Raw genomic sequence first — 17,680 nt, forward strand, 5'->3', positions numbered from 1 at the left:
TGGGGGTTAAAATTACCTTCATTGTCTCTGTGAACTGTCTCCAGGTGGTGATAAGAGTGGCTACATGAACTGAGTTTGGGGGGGTGGGGTGCGGCTGGATGTGGGAGAATTACTATTAACTGTTGGGGAAGTGATGAACTATTGAAAATCCAAATGTCATTATGTTTTTTCCTTTTTTCGATTGAAAGCCAATTGATTGCACAATTTAACAATGCTTAAATTAACAAGAATGCATCATTTTTAATGTCAAAATTCAACATTTTCCAGACAGTCATGCCCCATGAAACATACCACCAACTCTGTGCTTACAATATTTCTATTACCCCATTCAGGGTTTCATGTACTTAGGTTTATTTTCCTCCAATACAAGTGAAGACATGTTGGGTATATGTGCAACTTAACTGTGTAACAATTTGTTTTCACATATTGTGAGCTTATAATCAGGGCATTTCTTAAAATGTCATCTTTTTGGGGGTTGCCTCAGCACTTTTAAAGCTGTTGATGGGCATCTGCTCTTTTTCCAGGTAGGCATGTGTGTGCATCTCAATGTGTTCTTTACCATTAATTTGTGCAACTAATAATAGAAAAATTACAAATAACTTACAAATTGTAGTTCTAGATACCATTTTTGTGAAGGCAACCAGTAGTAATCTTTTTTTAAAAAATGTTTAATTAATTCTGGGATGTGGCCATCGCTGGCAAGGCCAGCATTTATTGCCCATTCCTAGTTGCCCTTAAGAAGTTGGTGGTGAGCCACCGCAGTCCATGTGGTGAAGGTACTCTCACTATGCTGTTAGGTAGGGAGTTTCAGGATTTTGACTCGGGATGGTGTGTGACTTGGATGGGGAATCTGGAGGTAATAGTGTTCCCATGTGCCAGCTGCCCTTGTCCTTTTAAGCGATCATGGGTTTGGGAGGTGCTGTTGAAGAAGCCTTGGTGAGTGCATCCTATAGGTAGTACACACTGCAACTACGGTGCACCGCTCCACCAAGATTCAATTTACAGTTTTAAGAGGGAAAATTTGACCTGCCAGTCAGGGCTTTCTGAAAAAGAGTAGTCATACTTGGATTCAGAACCCATATATCCATACGAACTGAATGTTGTGATTAGTATTTAATTAGCAAACGAGCAAGACTGGGCTTATTTCTTTGAAAGCTAATTAATTTGCATGATGTTCGTGTTTATATTTCAATGACTTACATCTAAATATTATTTGTTGCACTGAAGGGAGTTTCGTCCTTCTAACTTGCAACCCACTATGGCTGTGCACCCAAGATTCACAGTGCCAAATTGTAGAGCAAAAGCTCTATCCACTGCAGTGTGGGAGTTGTAGTCCGGTCGGGACGAGCAGGGAACAGACGACACCGTGTCGCCTAAAATGAAAAGACTACAACTCCCAGAGTCCAATGCCACAGCGGACGCGTATTGAGTGACTGCAACATGGCTGCGGCCGTCACGTTGCTAAGGAGGAGCTGAGGCTCCAGAATCAGAGAGACGGATTTTTTTTTTCTCCCTTTTAAAAATTTGCAGGTCCAGCCAAGGTAGAAAGTGGAAAAGAAACGCGTGACGAATGCAAAGGTTGCTCTGAACTGATCTATTTCTTAAGAGAGCTTGTAGAGCGATAGTACTGGGCCTCACCACGGTGTGTTGATGCCATGAACACTTCTCACCTCGAATCTAATCAATAGTGACAGTGAGTAAGATTTCATCCAGCTCGACTTTGCATGTTGCAGCAGTTTTGCAGTTTGTGTCCAAACCGCTGTACATATACTGGGAGAAGATGTGACCAACCCCCCCCCCCCTTTCCGTCAGTGCCACTGTCCTGAGATGATTCACTACAGAGCGGGGCAGGAAGGTGTTAAGTGGAGCCAAGCGATGGTGTTGCTCTGAACGAGGCCTTTTTAAAAAAAAAATTGATGCCGGAATCCTCGGGTTTACTTGTGACCACAGCTGCCGAGCTGCGGTGATTTGTGAGATCCGAGCAGCCTATCCCGGGTACGCAGTCACTGCCGGCGGCCCCGGTCTCCGGGCTTGCGATGGAGGGTGCCGGCGGCCCCGGTCTTGCGATGGAGGGTGCCGGCGGCCCCGGTCTTGCGATGGAGGGTGCCGGCGGCCCCGGTCTTGCGATGGAGGGTGCCGGCGGCCCCGGTCTTGCGATGGAGGGTGCCGGCGGCCCCGGTCTTGCGATGGAGGGTGCCGGCCTGCACCGACCCTGACCCAGCTCCGGACTTGCTCATCTGCCCAGCCGCTGTGACGTCATCAAGCCGATGACACAATGGAAGATTGTTGTTATGTCATAATCGGCTGATGACATAATGACAGGCCGTCCTGTGCTGTGGCGTCACAATGCGTAATTCCCCCTCTTTCCTCGTGGCTTCTGTTTTAAATGGCCCTTCATTTCACAGTGAACCAGATAGATACCATTGTGTCATAAAAGCAATAAATGTTGCAAACACTCAGCAGGTCAGGGGCAGTCTCTGTGCAGAGAGAAACAGAGTTAACATTTCAGGTTGATGACCTTTCATCAGAACCCATTATATATCTATTTTCTAGAAAGCAACATTAGCTTTGTTTACAACAACATGCATTTATATAGTGCATTTAAAGTAGAAAAACATCCCAGAGTGCTTCACAATTTATAATTTAAACTACTTGCTTCCAGTAGATTTGATCCTTCCTGTAACTGGACAATACTCAATGTATTGAGGATTAAAAACCTGAACTAAGAGGTTGACCAAAAGGGAAGTAGTGGATTCATTAAAGTACAATTCCTGATCTACTATATTTCATGCAGAACGATCCTTCTGCTGCCCGGTTTATACCATGAAAGTGCTGACCAATCAAGTATTACAATTCACAGGGATTAGATCTTGTCTGTGCTTGCTTTCACATAAGAACATAGAAATAGGAGCAGGAGTAGGCCATACGGCTCCTCAAGCCTGCTCCGCCATTCAATACGATCATGGCTGATCTTTGACCTCATCTCCACTTTCCTGCCCGATCCCCACATCCCTTGATTCCCCTAGAATCCAAAAATCTATCTAGCTCAGCCTTTAATATACTCAACGACTCAGCATCCACAGCCCTCTGGGATAGAGAATTCCAAAGATTCAAACCCTCTGAGTGAAGAAATTCCTCCTCATCTCGGTCCTAAATGGCCAACCCCTTATCCTGTGATTATGGCCCCTGGCTCTAGACTCTCCAGCCAGGGGAAACAACCTCTTAGCATCTATCCTGTCAAGCGCCCTCAGAATCTTATATGTTTCAATGAGATCACCTCTCATTCTTCTAAACTCCAGAGATTCTACCCAATCTCTCCTCATAGGACGACACTTTCATCCCAGAAATCAATCTAGTGAACCTTCGATGCACTGTCTCTCAGGCAAGAATATCCTTCCTTAGATAAGGAGACCAAAACTGTACACAGTACTCCAGATGTGGCCTCACCAGACAATTGTAGCAAGACTTCCTTACTCTTGTACTCCAACCCCCTTGCAATAAAGGCCAACATGCCATTTGCACAGAAATTCATTTGTAATGTAATGATGATGCTATCATAGCGCAACATGCAATTAAGTTCAAATGTGGACTAAAGTAAAAAGGAAAATAGTGAATGCAAAAAATCAAAAGTAAAAACAGAAAATGCTGGAAGTACGTAGCCAATTAATCAGTATCTGAAAGAGAAAGATATATTAACATTTTGGGTGGAACTCTTTTGAAGGAATAAATATGAAACATTAACCTATTTTTCTTTTTCAGATCATGATCAACCTGTTATCTATTTCCAACATTTTCTGTTTATATTCCCAAATCTAGGCTTCCTGTTTATTTCAGTCTACATTCTACTTGGATTTCTCTCTACAACTATTTACAGTGTACTTCCACCATGACATGGCCATTGGTGAATCAAACAGAACCTGTACAGTACCTTGGTAATCAAAGCATCCTTTTTTATCCATGCTGCACTGTGCTGATCCATATGTTGCTATACTTGTCCTACTTGCAAAACATTGAGTCAATTCATAGTAGCGCCCAGGTCACAGTTAATGCAAACAGCAGTGCTGAGTGGACAGTATGGTGTGCTGAATAAACTGTTAAAAGTCCTGTTTTGTGAGAATATCATAAATTTTATTCTGTGTTTCTAAATCAACATTTAAGTAAAGAACTCTACTGATGGCCAATGACATTGTGAGGAATATGTTTGTGAAACAATCTTAGTCTGTATTAACAATGGGACTTTAAGGATTATGTGTCCTAATCTCTAGGGAAATTCTACTTTAAAACATAAATGTAATAAATCATCTTCAGGTGTTGAAAAGATGATTTATGACAAGTTTATAATTTTATACATAATGAAAAAACATCAAACAATGTAACTTTCAAACTTGTAATAATGGAAGCGTATTTAGAGTAGTTGATCTTTGACTACTTTGTTGTTTAGTAATGAATGCCTTCTGATTGCTATGCTGCCATTTGTAATAAAGGTGCTGATAACCAAGGTCACAAGCAGTCATTGCCATGGTTGTTTTGCATCCAAGCAATAAGTTTCTGCCAAAAGCAAAATACTGCAGATTCTGAAAATCTGAAAAAAAACAGAAAATGGGGAGACACTCAGCAGGTCAGGCAGCATCCGTCGAGGAATCACAAATCAGTTGATGTTTCAAATATATACCCTTCCCCCGTCACAAACTCTTGTTCCCTAGCCACCGATTCCACTCCCTCCCTGGCCACTGTCACAAGCTGAACCAGACTGTTCGCAACCTAGGTGTCCTATTTGACCCAGAGCTGAGCTTCCGACCACATATCCTCGCCATCATAAAGACCACCTTCTGACACCTCTGTGATATCGCCCCTGCCCATCTGCTGCTGAAACCCTCATCCATGCTTTTGTTACCTCCAGACTCAACTATTCCAATACTCTCCTGAGGCCTGGGATGTTTTCCTACGTTAAAGGTGCTATATAAATGGAAGTTGTTGTTTCTCAGAAACGTCGACTGACTTATGTTTTCTTGACGGATGCTGCCTGATCCGCTAAGTATCTACAGCGTTTTCTGTTTCTGTTTAAGAAAGATTTGTTTTTGCCTTAATTTAGAGGTGACCGTTCTAGAAAACAAAGTTTGTCCTAGATCAAGACTGAGCACACTGGAAAATGTTCCACATGTGTACAGATGTTGTTTCAGTATGCACTTATGTGGATGTTTGCAAACATTTTCTTCTTATAATATTCTGAGCGACACATCTATAGGTTGTAAGATTGTTATTGGTATGCCTGGTTTGATAAATGAAGCACAGCATTTGATTGTTGTATTGTGCATATGGATAGAGGAATTGCAAGAAACTGTTGTTTGATCTAATTCCCCAGTGGAACATTGCCTTCTAGAAACTGCTCATTATGCCTCTTGTGTTAAATATGATCCTGTTGATCACAGCCACTGCTCTCAAGCCAAAGGAAATAAATACAGTAAATAAGTTATTGAACTGCAAAACAACAGAGGTACAGCAAATTCTGCAATGGATTGAACATCCACATTGAATAATGTTCAAACTTGGGTGAGCTGTTGGAGAAACATTTAGTGGTAAAAAACCAACCAAGACTAGTTCTGTTGTGCAGAAGTGCACCTCCAATTACCTAGTTTTTGATGATGATCAAAGTAGTTTGTAGCTCAAATTATCCTATTGCATTTTCTTCATATGTATATTTTTCCTTTTGTCAAGAAAAACATCCTCCTCTACTCATCGAGCGGTTTGTAGTCAATCACTTTATTTTATTGTAACATAATTCAGATATAAGAAACACGCAAATAGATGATGTTTTTAATTGAGGAAACAAAGTGAAGAATAAAATCCCACAATATAAGATCCCTTCATGGTTGAAAAGGGTAGCTAAGAAAATTATGACATCAAACTTGTGAGGAAGGAAAAATTGAGGGTGGTAAGGAGTCCATAATTTTGAGTCCTGGGAAAGATGACTGAGTAGGATACTGTGACAAGTAATGTGTTCAACATAGTGAGGATTTAAAAAAGAAGAGGATCTAAGACAGGTTAAGTGAGTGGGCAAGAAGGTGGCAGATGAAGTATAATGTGGGGAAATGTGAGGTTATTCACTTTGGTAGGAAGAATAGAAAAACAGAATATTTTTTAAATGGTGAGAAACTATTAAATGTCAGAGAGACTTGGGTGTCCTTGTACAAGAAACACAAAAAGTTAGTATGCAGGTACAGCAGGCAATTAGGAAAGCAAATGGCATGTTGGCCTTTATTGCAAGGGGGTTGGAGTACAAGAGTAAGGAAGTCTTACAACAATTGTACAGGGCATTGGTGAGACCTCACCTGGAGTACTGCATACAGTATTGGCCTCCTTATCTAAGGAAGGATATACTTGCTTTAGAAGCGGCGCAACGAAGGTTCACCAGATTCATTCCTGGGATGAGAGGGTTGCCCTATGAGGAGAGGTGGAGTAGAATGGGCCTATACTCTCTGTAGTTTAGAAGAATGAAAGGTGACCTCATGAAAACTTATAAGATTATCAGAGGGCTTGACAGGGTAGATGCTGAGAGATTGTTTCCCCTGGCTAGAGAGTCTAGAACTAGGAGACATAATCGCAGGATACGGTGTTGGACATTTAAGACTGAGATGAGGAGGAATTTCTTCACGCAGAAGGTTGTGAATGTTTGGAATTCTCTACCCCAGAGGGCTGTGGATGCTGAGTCATTGAATATATTCAAGGCTGAGATGGATAGATTTTTGGATTCTAGGGGAATCAAGGGATATGGGAATTGGGCGGGAAAGTGGAGTTGAGGTCGAAAATCAGCCATGATCTGATTGAATGGCGGAGCAGGCTCGAGGGGCCGTATGGCCTACTCCTGTTCCTATTTCTTATGTTCTTAAGAAGAAAGAGCATGTAGGACAGCACATTGTAGCTTAGGAACAAAGTTTGTGGAAGCATGACCATGACAGTATTAAAACAAGGAAATAAAAGATTACGGGGGGAGAGGTTGAAGCTCAGAGAACAAGTCGTTTCTTGTATCGTGTCTAGGAATGTGAAAGAGGTGCTAGAAGAGCATTTCAAATGTGAGAGAAGTATTCAAATCGTAGATGGACTTGAGCTTTATGGACAGTTGCTCAGAAAAGAAGCATTTAGCATGAAAGAGAACCAGGCTTTTTGAAGGCAGCTTTAGCAGTGGAGGAGATATGGGAGTTCCATTTGAGACCAACAATGTTGATGGATGAAGAAGGAGTAGGAATGGAGGGCATTAAGAGTTAGCTACATACTGTGAGAATGGAGTCATATGTAAGCCAGACCAGGTATGGTGGCCGTTTCCTGCCCAGAAGGACATTAGTGAACCAACTGGGTATTTATAACAGTTGGCCAGTTTTCATAGACATTTTTTCTGGTGGTAGGTCATAAAGCATAGAATGATACAGCACAGAAGGAGATCATTGGGCCCAATGTGCCTGTGCCGGCTCTTTGAAAGAGCTATTCAATTAGCCCCATTCCCCTGCTATTACCCCATAGCACTGCAAATGTTTCCCCTTCAAGTATTTATCCAATTTCCTTTTGAAAATTACTATTGAATCTGCTTCCACCATCCTTTAAGGCAGCACATTCTGGATCATAACAACTTGCTGCGTAAAAAAAATTCTCTTTATCTCGCCTCTGGTTCTTTTGCCAATTACCTTAAATCTGTGTCCTCTGGTTTCCGACCCTTCATCCACTGGAAACAGTTTCTCCTTATTTATTCTATCAAAACTCTTCATGATTTTGAACACCTCTATTAAATCTCCCCTTAACCGTCTCTTTTCTAAAGAGAACAACCCCAGCTTCTCTAGGCTCGCCACGTAACGGAAGTCTCACATCCCTGGCACTATTCTAGTAAATCTCCTCTACGCCCTCTCTAAGTCTATGACATCCTACCTAAAGTGTGGTGCCCAGAATTGGACACAATATTTCAGTAGGGGCCTAACCAGTGATATATAAAGGTTTAACATAACTTCCTTGCTTTTGTACTTTATGCCTCTGTTTATAAAGCCAAGAATCCCATATGCTTTTTTGACAACCTTCTCAACTTGTCCTGCCACCTTCAAGGATTTGTGTACGTACACCCCCAGGTCTCTCTGTTCATGCACCCCTTTTAAATTTGCACCATTTAGTTTATATTGCCTCTCCTCACTCTTGCTACCAAAATGCATCACTTCATACTTCTTTGCATTAAATTGCATTTGCCATTTGTCTGCCCATTTTACCAGTCTGTCTATGTCCTCCTGATTACTATATTTCCGAGTTTTGTATCATATGCAAACTTTGAAATTACGCAATGTATATCCAAGTCCAGGTCATTAATATATACAAAAGAGCAGTGGTCCTATTACCATTGTATACTTCCCTCCAGTCTGAGAAACAACCATTCACCACTACGGTCTCTTAGCCAATTTCATATACACTTTGCTTTTTACCCCTTTAACCACATGAGCTTCAGTTTTGCTATCAAGTCGATTACGTGATACTTTATCGAACGCCTTTTGAAAGTCCATATGTACTACATCAATATATACACTACCTTCATCAACCCTCTGTTACTTCATCAAAGAACCAGATTTCATTTTATTGAATTTCACAACTTGCCACAATGGGTTTTAACTCTGGGTGGCTGGTCCAGTACTATAACCACAACACTACTGAACCCACTTTGAATCATTGAAAGAAGCAAGACTTTTGTTGGCTTATCGAAGGAGAAAGATGAGAACAAGGTGTAGTCATAATTAGATTACAAGAGCAATGAAGGTTATGTGTACTAGAAGAAAGAACTAGCATTTATATGGAACCTTTCATGCCCTCAGGGCATCCCAAAGTGCTGCATATTCAGTGAAGTACTTTGGAAACGCAGTCACTGTTGTAACGGAGGGAAGCTAGGCAGCTTACTTGTGCACAGCAAGGTCCCACAAATAGCAATGAGCTAAATGGCCAGATAACTGTTTTCGGTGGTGTTGATTGAGAGATAAATGTTGGCCAGAGCACCAGGAGAAACTCCCCTGCTTTTCTTCAAAAGTGCCACCTAAAACGGCAGATGGGGCCTTGGTTTAATGTCTCATCCGAAAGATGGCATCTCCGACAGTGCAGTACTCCCCTCTGAGGGAGGACAGCACTGAATTGTCAGCCAAATAATGTGCTCAAGATTCTGGAGTGGGGCTTGAATCCACAAACTTCCGACTCAGAGGCAAGATTGCTACCACGAGCCATGGCTGAAGGCATCCAATCTATGGGGAGTTGATAAGAGTGAAATTGTTAGCAAAGGAATGGAAGAAATAATTGGTATGGAGAAGGAACAAAATGAGAGAGATCACCTAAGGTACCTTGAGTGAACGGAAAAAGACGAGAGTATGGGTTTGATCAATAATATCAATGGGTCAGAAATCATCACAATTTTGGGATATTTATTGGTGGTGTCGTACTATTGACTATTCTGGTACCCCATTGCTGAAATTAAGTTACATGTCTTGAAATTGATTAAGTATTCGCACATTATTTGGTATTTCACTGGATAGCATTCAGGAGTGAAGACCCTGGCCAATTTCTTCCCACTCCGGCCCTATGCGATGATTAAATTGTATCACCCACGGTTGCTCTGGCTGAGACCAGCAAACTTAAGGCAGAGCAAGGATTGAAGCTGGGACATTTCTGGTCAGTATCATACCAAAGAGAATGCGTAATTTTTGCTAAAATGTCATTTTCATGTTGATATCTTTTTCTGGGTCTTAGCATATTTTTGGTATTTCATATCGGCATTAATAATTTATTTTCTTACTTTGCTGAAGAACTTAATTTATTGGTAAAAATATGCAAAAGCTGAAATAAATGTCAAAAAATAGATTGTATTAGAAATTTATAGGGATAATACTGCAGAATAATGTATTTTCCAGCAATCAAGTGGTGAGAATGCCTAGTAATGCACCTTGTGATGTTACATCATTTCAGTTCCTGCATTGCTTTTGTCTTTATTACCCCTTCACATACATTACACTACTTCTGCTGCACTTGGTGTATGTCCACCACCACAGAATGTTAGGACAGATATGGAAGGGATGTGGTGGCACATTAGGGTAAACTTGGAGGTCGTCTGGACTGGTGTTAAATAACGGGGAAATAAAGAGCACTGTGAATTGGGCTTGCTGACCTCTGCATCTGATTCACTTCTGCTTTCCTATTGAGCAAAATCTCCTGCTGTGAGCAGGGTATCCGGAGATTTACCTCAATATGTTAGAGCACCATAAGATGTGCCACCTAGTTGTGGGACATGAAGTTTGGTTCACTATTCCCTCACACACTAAGCTGCCTATCTCTGACGCGTCGCCCTAGGGTGGCACCTTGCGGCCTTTCTTTTGGCTGCGGACTGGGAGCAGGTCCTTCATCTCCTTCATTTTAATATTAGGGCTTGTTTCAGGGTTGCAGCATGTGAGCTGAAACTTGAAAAAGTGACCCTCCCAGTGAGATTGCTATTCCGGCCGCTTCTGGCAGTCTGATGGTTAATATACACCGTCGTAGTAACCCGTTTGCTAGAACACCCTGGGTTGATAGTATTTACTCATTTGAATTAAGCTCCTTTAGGAGAGAGCTCCTTCTTCCTCGCCTACTCTCTTGATGAGGTCATTAGCATTCACTGTTGAATTTCAATAGAATTACATAGAATTTACAGCACAGAAAAGGCCATTCGGCCCAAGTGGTCTATGCCGGTGTTTATGCTCCACATGAGCTTCCTCCCATCCTACTTCATCTAACCCTATCAGCATAACCTTCTATTCCTTTCCCCCTGATGTAATTATCTAGCTTTCCCCTAAATGCTTCAATTGGAAGGAAAAAAAATACAAAATGATGTGAGAAATGGTCACAATTATCTAATTTGTATTTTTATTTTAAAAGGGGTAATAGTGAGATTCCATCTTTATAACAAGAAGAACTTGGATTTATATAGTTATATCAAAGGTCTGACCTGCCAAGTATAGGGCTAACAAGATTAACACAGCGTAACCCATAATTGTATTATACAGTAGTGCTGCACCCAAACCCCACTGTGTTCATTTGGAAAACTAAATCTGGTTTGGAATGTAACTGAATAACAACAGAAAACTCAGTCTGTGTTTCAGCCAAGGCAAGGTGGGGAAGCCATCTGTCTGAGGTTTCAGGATCTGATTTAGGAAATATTAGAGTAACATATTAAAATAAATGAATATGTATAATTGCATTTTTGTTGTAAAGCTTTAAAAATATATATTTTGTTCACAAGATTTAAAGCAGTAAAGATAGTTTAAAGTAAGTTTGTTCATCTGACAGAAGACAGCAATATCAGGATGGAAGCTTTGAACTATTTGGTTAAACAGATTTCAATCCCGGGAACAATTGATCTTTTTTTCCTCCAGCAGCTGATTAAGTAGCTAACTCAAAAGTAGAATGCTGGAAATATGCAGCAAGTTGGTCATCAACTATAAAGAGAGAAGACAGGTTATAACCTTTTCATCAGAACTGGTAAACAGGTTACTGGCTAAGGCTGAAAGCCTTACTAAGAATGATGTAACGGGTGACTGGGCGCTGCAGTGGTTTAGCATATGTTGTTTACCCAAGATGATAGGGTAAAACCTTTCTTCTTTGCCAGGTCTCAAGTGAAATAAATAAATTTGTTTAATTTTCAAAACTGTTGTTGGTGGGTTTGCTCCCACATCTCAAAGTCAGTCACAGTTTGGCCTAAATGGGCAGCAGTATAGAGAGCTAGCGTGGAAAATGGAAAAATTCACACAGGTGCAGTAGGTGTGCTCTTTAGAGGCTGACGTTGAGGCCCATTTTGGAGTAGAGGGTGTTTTATGTGATCATGCACCCTCCAGGTCAAGTGTAGCACAATGTTGACATTGTGTTCCCAAAGTAGAAAAGTGTTGTACTTCTTGTGCTGAGATCCCGTTTCTTCATGAGTGCAAAAAAAATCAACAGAACGTGTTTGAAAGTGAACGTGTTTGAAAGTGAACAAAAATATTGAAGACTGCTACATGTAACGGTCACTGAAACAATGAAGACAGCCACATGTAGCTGTCAGGTTTACAATACTAAGGCGTCCCTTTAAGTTGATGTGGGTGAGAAATTGGAAACTCTAAGTCACTATAGTGAAAATGTAGATACATTTCAGGAATATTGATTGACTCAACTCACCATTAATTTGAAACTCATTAAGTGTTCAATTTTGAAGACGGCTGAAATGCATTCAGCAGCAGCAAGTGCACAAAGTTGCTTTATTTCTTTGCTGGAGAGTATTTCCTTTGCATTATGAACAGTGCATATTAAAACTGAACTGACCTCCTCCAGGTTTGTACTCATGGGGAGGCACAGGTGAATTAGAATCCATACAGTAGTGGCAGCTTTTGCTAGCCCCACCCACTTCAATTTTTGCTGCTAGATTAAAAATGTAATGACAACATTGATTAATCTTCAACAAATAGTGGCAGCATTTGGTGAGGAATATTAAACCACAGATTATTTTTAGAAGAAAGATATTTAAGGTGTTGATCATTTTGATATACCTGTCAGATTTTCTGTAAGGATATATTGATGTCAAACCATCAAAAAAGTTAATTAGAATGTTATTTTCCCCACAAGTCTTCAGTCATGAACACAGTGTTTAATTTAGAAAAGCATTTAGCTCATTTTACTGTTATACAATACGTACCATAGTGTAAGAGGAAGACTAAAAATCAGTTGAGACTATGTAGATCTTTCGTTTCTGAATAATGCTTCTGCAACTGGCAGTATTTAAAAAGCCTGGAGACTTTGGGGTAGAAATTGATGTGTGTTGCACCTGCTTGTCGGTTTTAAAATAGGCGCAACACTGACCAATTTAGCAGTGGGACGGCCTGTGCCCAATTTGAGCAGGTGTTTTTCCCACTTCTTAATTTATCGGGCCCATTTTTTTATGTGTCCCGGGGCAACTGCCTAAAACAAGCATTAGGTCCGTGCATTTGCTAATTTTTGAAAATTCATTCTTGGGATGTGGCCATTACTGACAAGGCTGACATTTATTGCCCACCCCTAGTTGCCCTCAGAAGGTGGTGGTGAGCCACCTTCTTGAACCCTGCAGTAGTGAAGGTGCTCCCACAATCCTGTTAGGTAAGAAGTGTCAGGATTTTGACCCAGCCTAACGCCTGTTGAAGGACCCGCTCTGCAAAATGTATTTCCGATGAGGGGGGCAGGCGTTTTTTAAAAAATACCTTCCTGTGAAGACAGGAGAAGCAGGAGCGGTCCGACCCCACATTTGGTGCGATCACCTCCCTGCCCCCCTCTCCATAGCCTTTACCAACCCCCTCTTGGGAATTACTTTTGGGCCATCTATATTCGTCACCCGCAATGCACGAGCTGCCTGTGAAGGCGCGGAAGCTGCCGGCAGCTCATGCATAAAATATTAAAGCTAATTTCAGGCTGGCCTCAGGCCTCTTGATTTGGACACGTGCTGCCTCTGCAGTGCCGAGTCTGGGCCCGAAAATGACAAAATTCTACCCCTTTATCTCCAAAACTGTGGAACTGGCAAGGGGTGGGGGGGGGGGAGGGGGAAGGTAAGGAAGAGGGAGACAGATTTGAAATAATGGAGACCACTACTGTTCTTCAATAATGCAATGGTTATGTTGCTTGTTACGTGTTTAAGGTCGTTGCAACTGCTCGGTGTTTTCTCCTTTCTCTGACTATGGCGTTAACTCCTTGTGGTGGCAGATGAACCTCAAGTCATTTCAGGGTTTGTCCCAGTCCCAACATTACATAGTGCAAGGCATCCTTTTTTTTACTCCAAATGACCTCTTGGGAGTTTTTAAATTGTTTTATTGTGAAGGGTGGGGACAAAATATTGCAATTTATTCCAAAGGTTCTAAAATTTTCCACTGTACATCAGTCATGAGTTTCTTTTTTAAATAGCTGAACATGGGCGATTTGTGTGGCCTGATAACTGGTGGTAAACCTGACTCCAATTCAGAAAATCCAGATTTAAATTCAAATCTGGACACTCATTTGAACATGATTCTTCTCAGCTAGCTTTGTTAACTGTTGGGGTATTTAGCAGCTATGGAGAGTGTTCTATTTTGAGGTGGAGAAACTACTGGGACCATTTTCCCTGTCCAGGAAACATTTATCTTGTTAAAATGACAAGATGCCACAGTCCTCCTGTAATCATTCCCTGTCTTTCCCAACAATCTCTGGCTGTCCCTCCAGCATTACTATCTTTTAACACCCCTGATTAGCCAGTTCACACTCTTGTGGTGCACCTCAGTCCAGTCCATGGTTAAGGCTAGTGATTTGTCACAGCATGAGATCCCTTATCAAATCCCATATGTCTGTGACTCTATATGGTGTGATTATTAAAAATGTCTACTCCAGCTGCCAAACTTGGCACTGACTCTAGATAGCCATTTTAGCAGCCTGTTCCCTTTTGTATAAGGTGTTTTTATTTGACATAAAATAAATAATTCTGTGTCCTGGACAACCCTCCTTTGAACAATACCACCGGAAAAAAAGTTTTAACAGGTCATTCATCCCTTTGCTGTTTGTTGAACATTAATGATGCAGAATGGCTGCCATGTTTGCCTACTTAACAGTAGTCATTCCACTCCAGAAGTAATTAGAATCATAGTGTTATAGAACAGAAGCAGTCCATTTGGCCCATCGAGTTTGCACTGATATTTTTCTCCACGTGAGCCACTGAGTCTAGCAAGTTTGGCAGCTGGAGTAGACATTTTTAATAATCGCACCATATGGGGGGGGGGTCACAGACAGGGATTTGATAAGTGATCTCATGCTGTGACAAATCACTAGCCTTAACCATGGACTGGACTGAAGTGCACCACAAGAGTGTGAACTGGCTAATCAGGGGTGTTAAAAGATAGTAATGCTGGAGGGACTGCCAGAGATTGTTGGGAACTCAGTTGCTCGCTCCCCATGTTCTTTACTATTCCTTTTTACTTTTCATTGATTGTGTGATATGCTACAGTTAAAATATTATTAATTTGTCTTTGTTGAAGTTGAATTGTGCTTATTTTTGTGATCTCTGTAAATGGATTACCATGATTTCTGAATTTGTGCCCATTTTACCACCAGTTTTCTTGCCACACAAGGCCTGTTTTCAGACATAGTCTTCGAAGTTGTCCCATCTGTTTGGCTGGAGTTGAGGCTTTATGTGTGAGGGGAGTTGTGAACTGACAGAACAGCTAATCTTGCCAGCAGGAGTGCTGCTGAGAATTGGCATTTGCCTCTCCTTTGGATATAGTGATCAGGATATTTTAAATAACATTCTTTTTGCATGTTATGTGGAACTTGCGTTTGGGCTTTTAACTGATTTACTCGCAATTGCCCTATTATTTCCAGGCAAGCTTCCTGTATAAATCACCTAACCTTCAGCGATGGTTTGCCACAGCTTCTGCTCTCTGATTGCGGGTAGTCGCTCCCTATCGTCAGTAACCTGACCTAAACTAAAATAACAGCCTTTCTAGAAGACGCCTCCCCCCCCCCCCTCCCACTTCTACCCCTATTGTGATAGTCGAGGACCTTTCCATCATCTGGGCATCAAAAGTTCAGTCTGAAAAATTTAAAAAGGTTAGAAATAGTTTAAGAACAGCTTTAAAAGGTATGGAGTGAATTGACTATTCAGTGCAAACTGGTATGAAGGCAATAAATATTGAACTCACAGGCTGACCTTTGCAACCCCTGAGTAAGGTCACTTGTGGGTTGTGAGGTCAGGTCACTTGTTGAATATTTATGGGATTTAATGAGTTTCCACTGTGCCACTGTAGTGTTACCACACTTTGATTAGGACTGGTGGAGCTGGTACAGGCTGCTTGTGTTCCAGTTGAAAGCTCCTGCAGTTAAACACATTGGTCGCATAAGATGTTTGCTTGAGCCCCAGTTACCGACAATTACTGTCACATTACGCCATGTACAGAAAGAGACTCGCTGAACTGGAACATCTTACTCTAAGAGAAGAGCTGACCAAACGTAACTGCTGTCTCTCATAGCCATGTTCCCAGTGTCCTGCTTGTACAGAACATAAAGCGGTATATTTTATTGCCAGGGTTGAAAATGTACTAGTTTGAAGTTTCATGATTGAGTGTTTAGGTATTGACCAATAATAAGTATCAAAAATGAATTTGTGTAATCCATATATAATCTTGTGATAGTGCTGCACTTTATTTATTCTGTAAGTACGGGGGTGACTGTTAAGTGATGCTTGCATTTTTGAACACGTTTCTAAATCCTACATGAGCTGCATAACCATAGACTTAGGAACCAAGGCAACACCACCTGCACGAGTTCCCATTACCAGGCAGCATCTGTAATGCATTCTGTCTCTGGATAATGACTCCCCTCCCAAGCTTTTTAAAAAATACTGACTATGTTGTTGTATTCTGAGCATGTGCAATGTCTTTCCTGTGCACCTCATACAAATGCAACCAGATACAGACTGAAGCTCCTTTCTCATGTTGATCAGCACCCATCCTTCTCCATATTCTACAGTATTGGGCCACAAATTACTCACCCGAGGATGCCTTATTGCAACAGTATCCTCTCCGACCGCCGGTGAATCAATGGAGTAAGTTTGCGAATGCGCACGTATGCAGTAAAACCCTGAAATTGCAAACATGCTCCGATTGGTTCACCAGTGTTTTGACAGTTCCGAATTAAAGGGCCACCTATGCTACAATCAAACACAATCATTAAACATTTGTAAACTTACCCACCTGCCCAGCTGGAATGAAGATACTTACGCCACCAAAAGGCACGCTGGAAAATATCAGCCCTACACTGCCTTTTGAAAGTGCGCTGACTGTTAAAGGTTGCGAAACAACAAAAAATTAAATTTTAAAAATGTGGAATGTCAAATTACTCTTATTTGAATATTTTTTGATCATTAAAAAAAATGTTTTTAAAACTTGTTTTACTTTTAACTTGGGATGAGAGGGTTGTCCTATGGGCCTATTCTCTCTGGAGTTTAGAAGAATGAGAGATGATCTCATTGAAACATATAAGATTATGAGGGGGCTTGACAGGGTAGATGCTGAGAGATTGTTTCCCATGGCTAGAGAGTCTAAAACTAGGGGGCATAGTCGCAGGGTAAGGAGTCGGCCATTCAAGACTGAGATGAGGAGGAATTTCTTCACGCAGAGGGTTGTGAATGTTTGGAATTCTCTACCCCAGAGGACTGTGGATGCTGAGTCATTGAATATATTCAAAGCTGAGATGGATAGATTTTTGGACTCCAGGGGAATCAAGGGATATGGGGATCAGGCGGGAAATTGGAATTGAGGTCGAAGATCAGCCATGATCTGATTGAATGGCGGAGCAGGCTCGAGGAGCCATACGGCCTACTCCCTGCTCCAATTTCTTATGTTCTTATGTTCTTAACTTCTGTAAGTTTCAGTAAATTAAATAATTTCCATGGCTTTTTATAATAATTATGTTAAATTTTTATTTACACTAACATAATGTCACTAAATGAATGAGTTTTACTTGCCTGCTTGTGGGCAGGGCTTCCATTCTCACATCCATTTGCTATGCACATCAGCCCACGCTGTTCCAGTTGGGCTGATTCGTGATTTATTTTCAGCTTCTCAATTCCAAGCCACGGACACGGAGTAAGTTAAATTCATTCCTTTCATTCCAAGGGGCTGCT

General features: G+C 41.3%; 1 long non-coding RNA gene across 1 annotated transcript in view; it reads left to right on the forward strand.

Moving 5' to 3' along the window:
- Window positions 1-1,407: 1,407 nt before the first annotated feature.
- Window positions 1,408-17,680, forward strand: part of LOC137320910 (uncharacterized) — a 160,264-nt gene continuing 143,991 nt past the window's right edge. The window contains exons 1-2 of the long non-coding RNA XR_010962674.1: window positions 1,408-1,693; window positions 3,817-3,932. This is a non-coding gene — a long non-coding RNA (uncharacterized lncRNA). The remainder of the gene's footprint in view (window positions 1,694-3,816; window positions 3,933-17,680) is intronic.

This window comes from Heptranchias perlo, chromosome 4 (assembly GCF_035084215.1).
Source record: "Heptranchias perlo isolate sHepPer1 chromosome 4, sHepPer1.hap1, whole genome shotgun sequence".
In the NCBI taxonomy this organism is placed as follows: Eukaryota; Metazoa; Chordata; class Chondrichthyes; order Hexanchiformes; family Hexanchidae; genus Heptranchias; species Heptranchias perlo.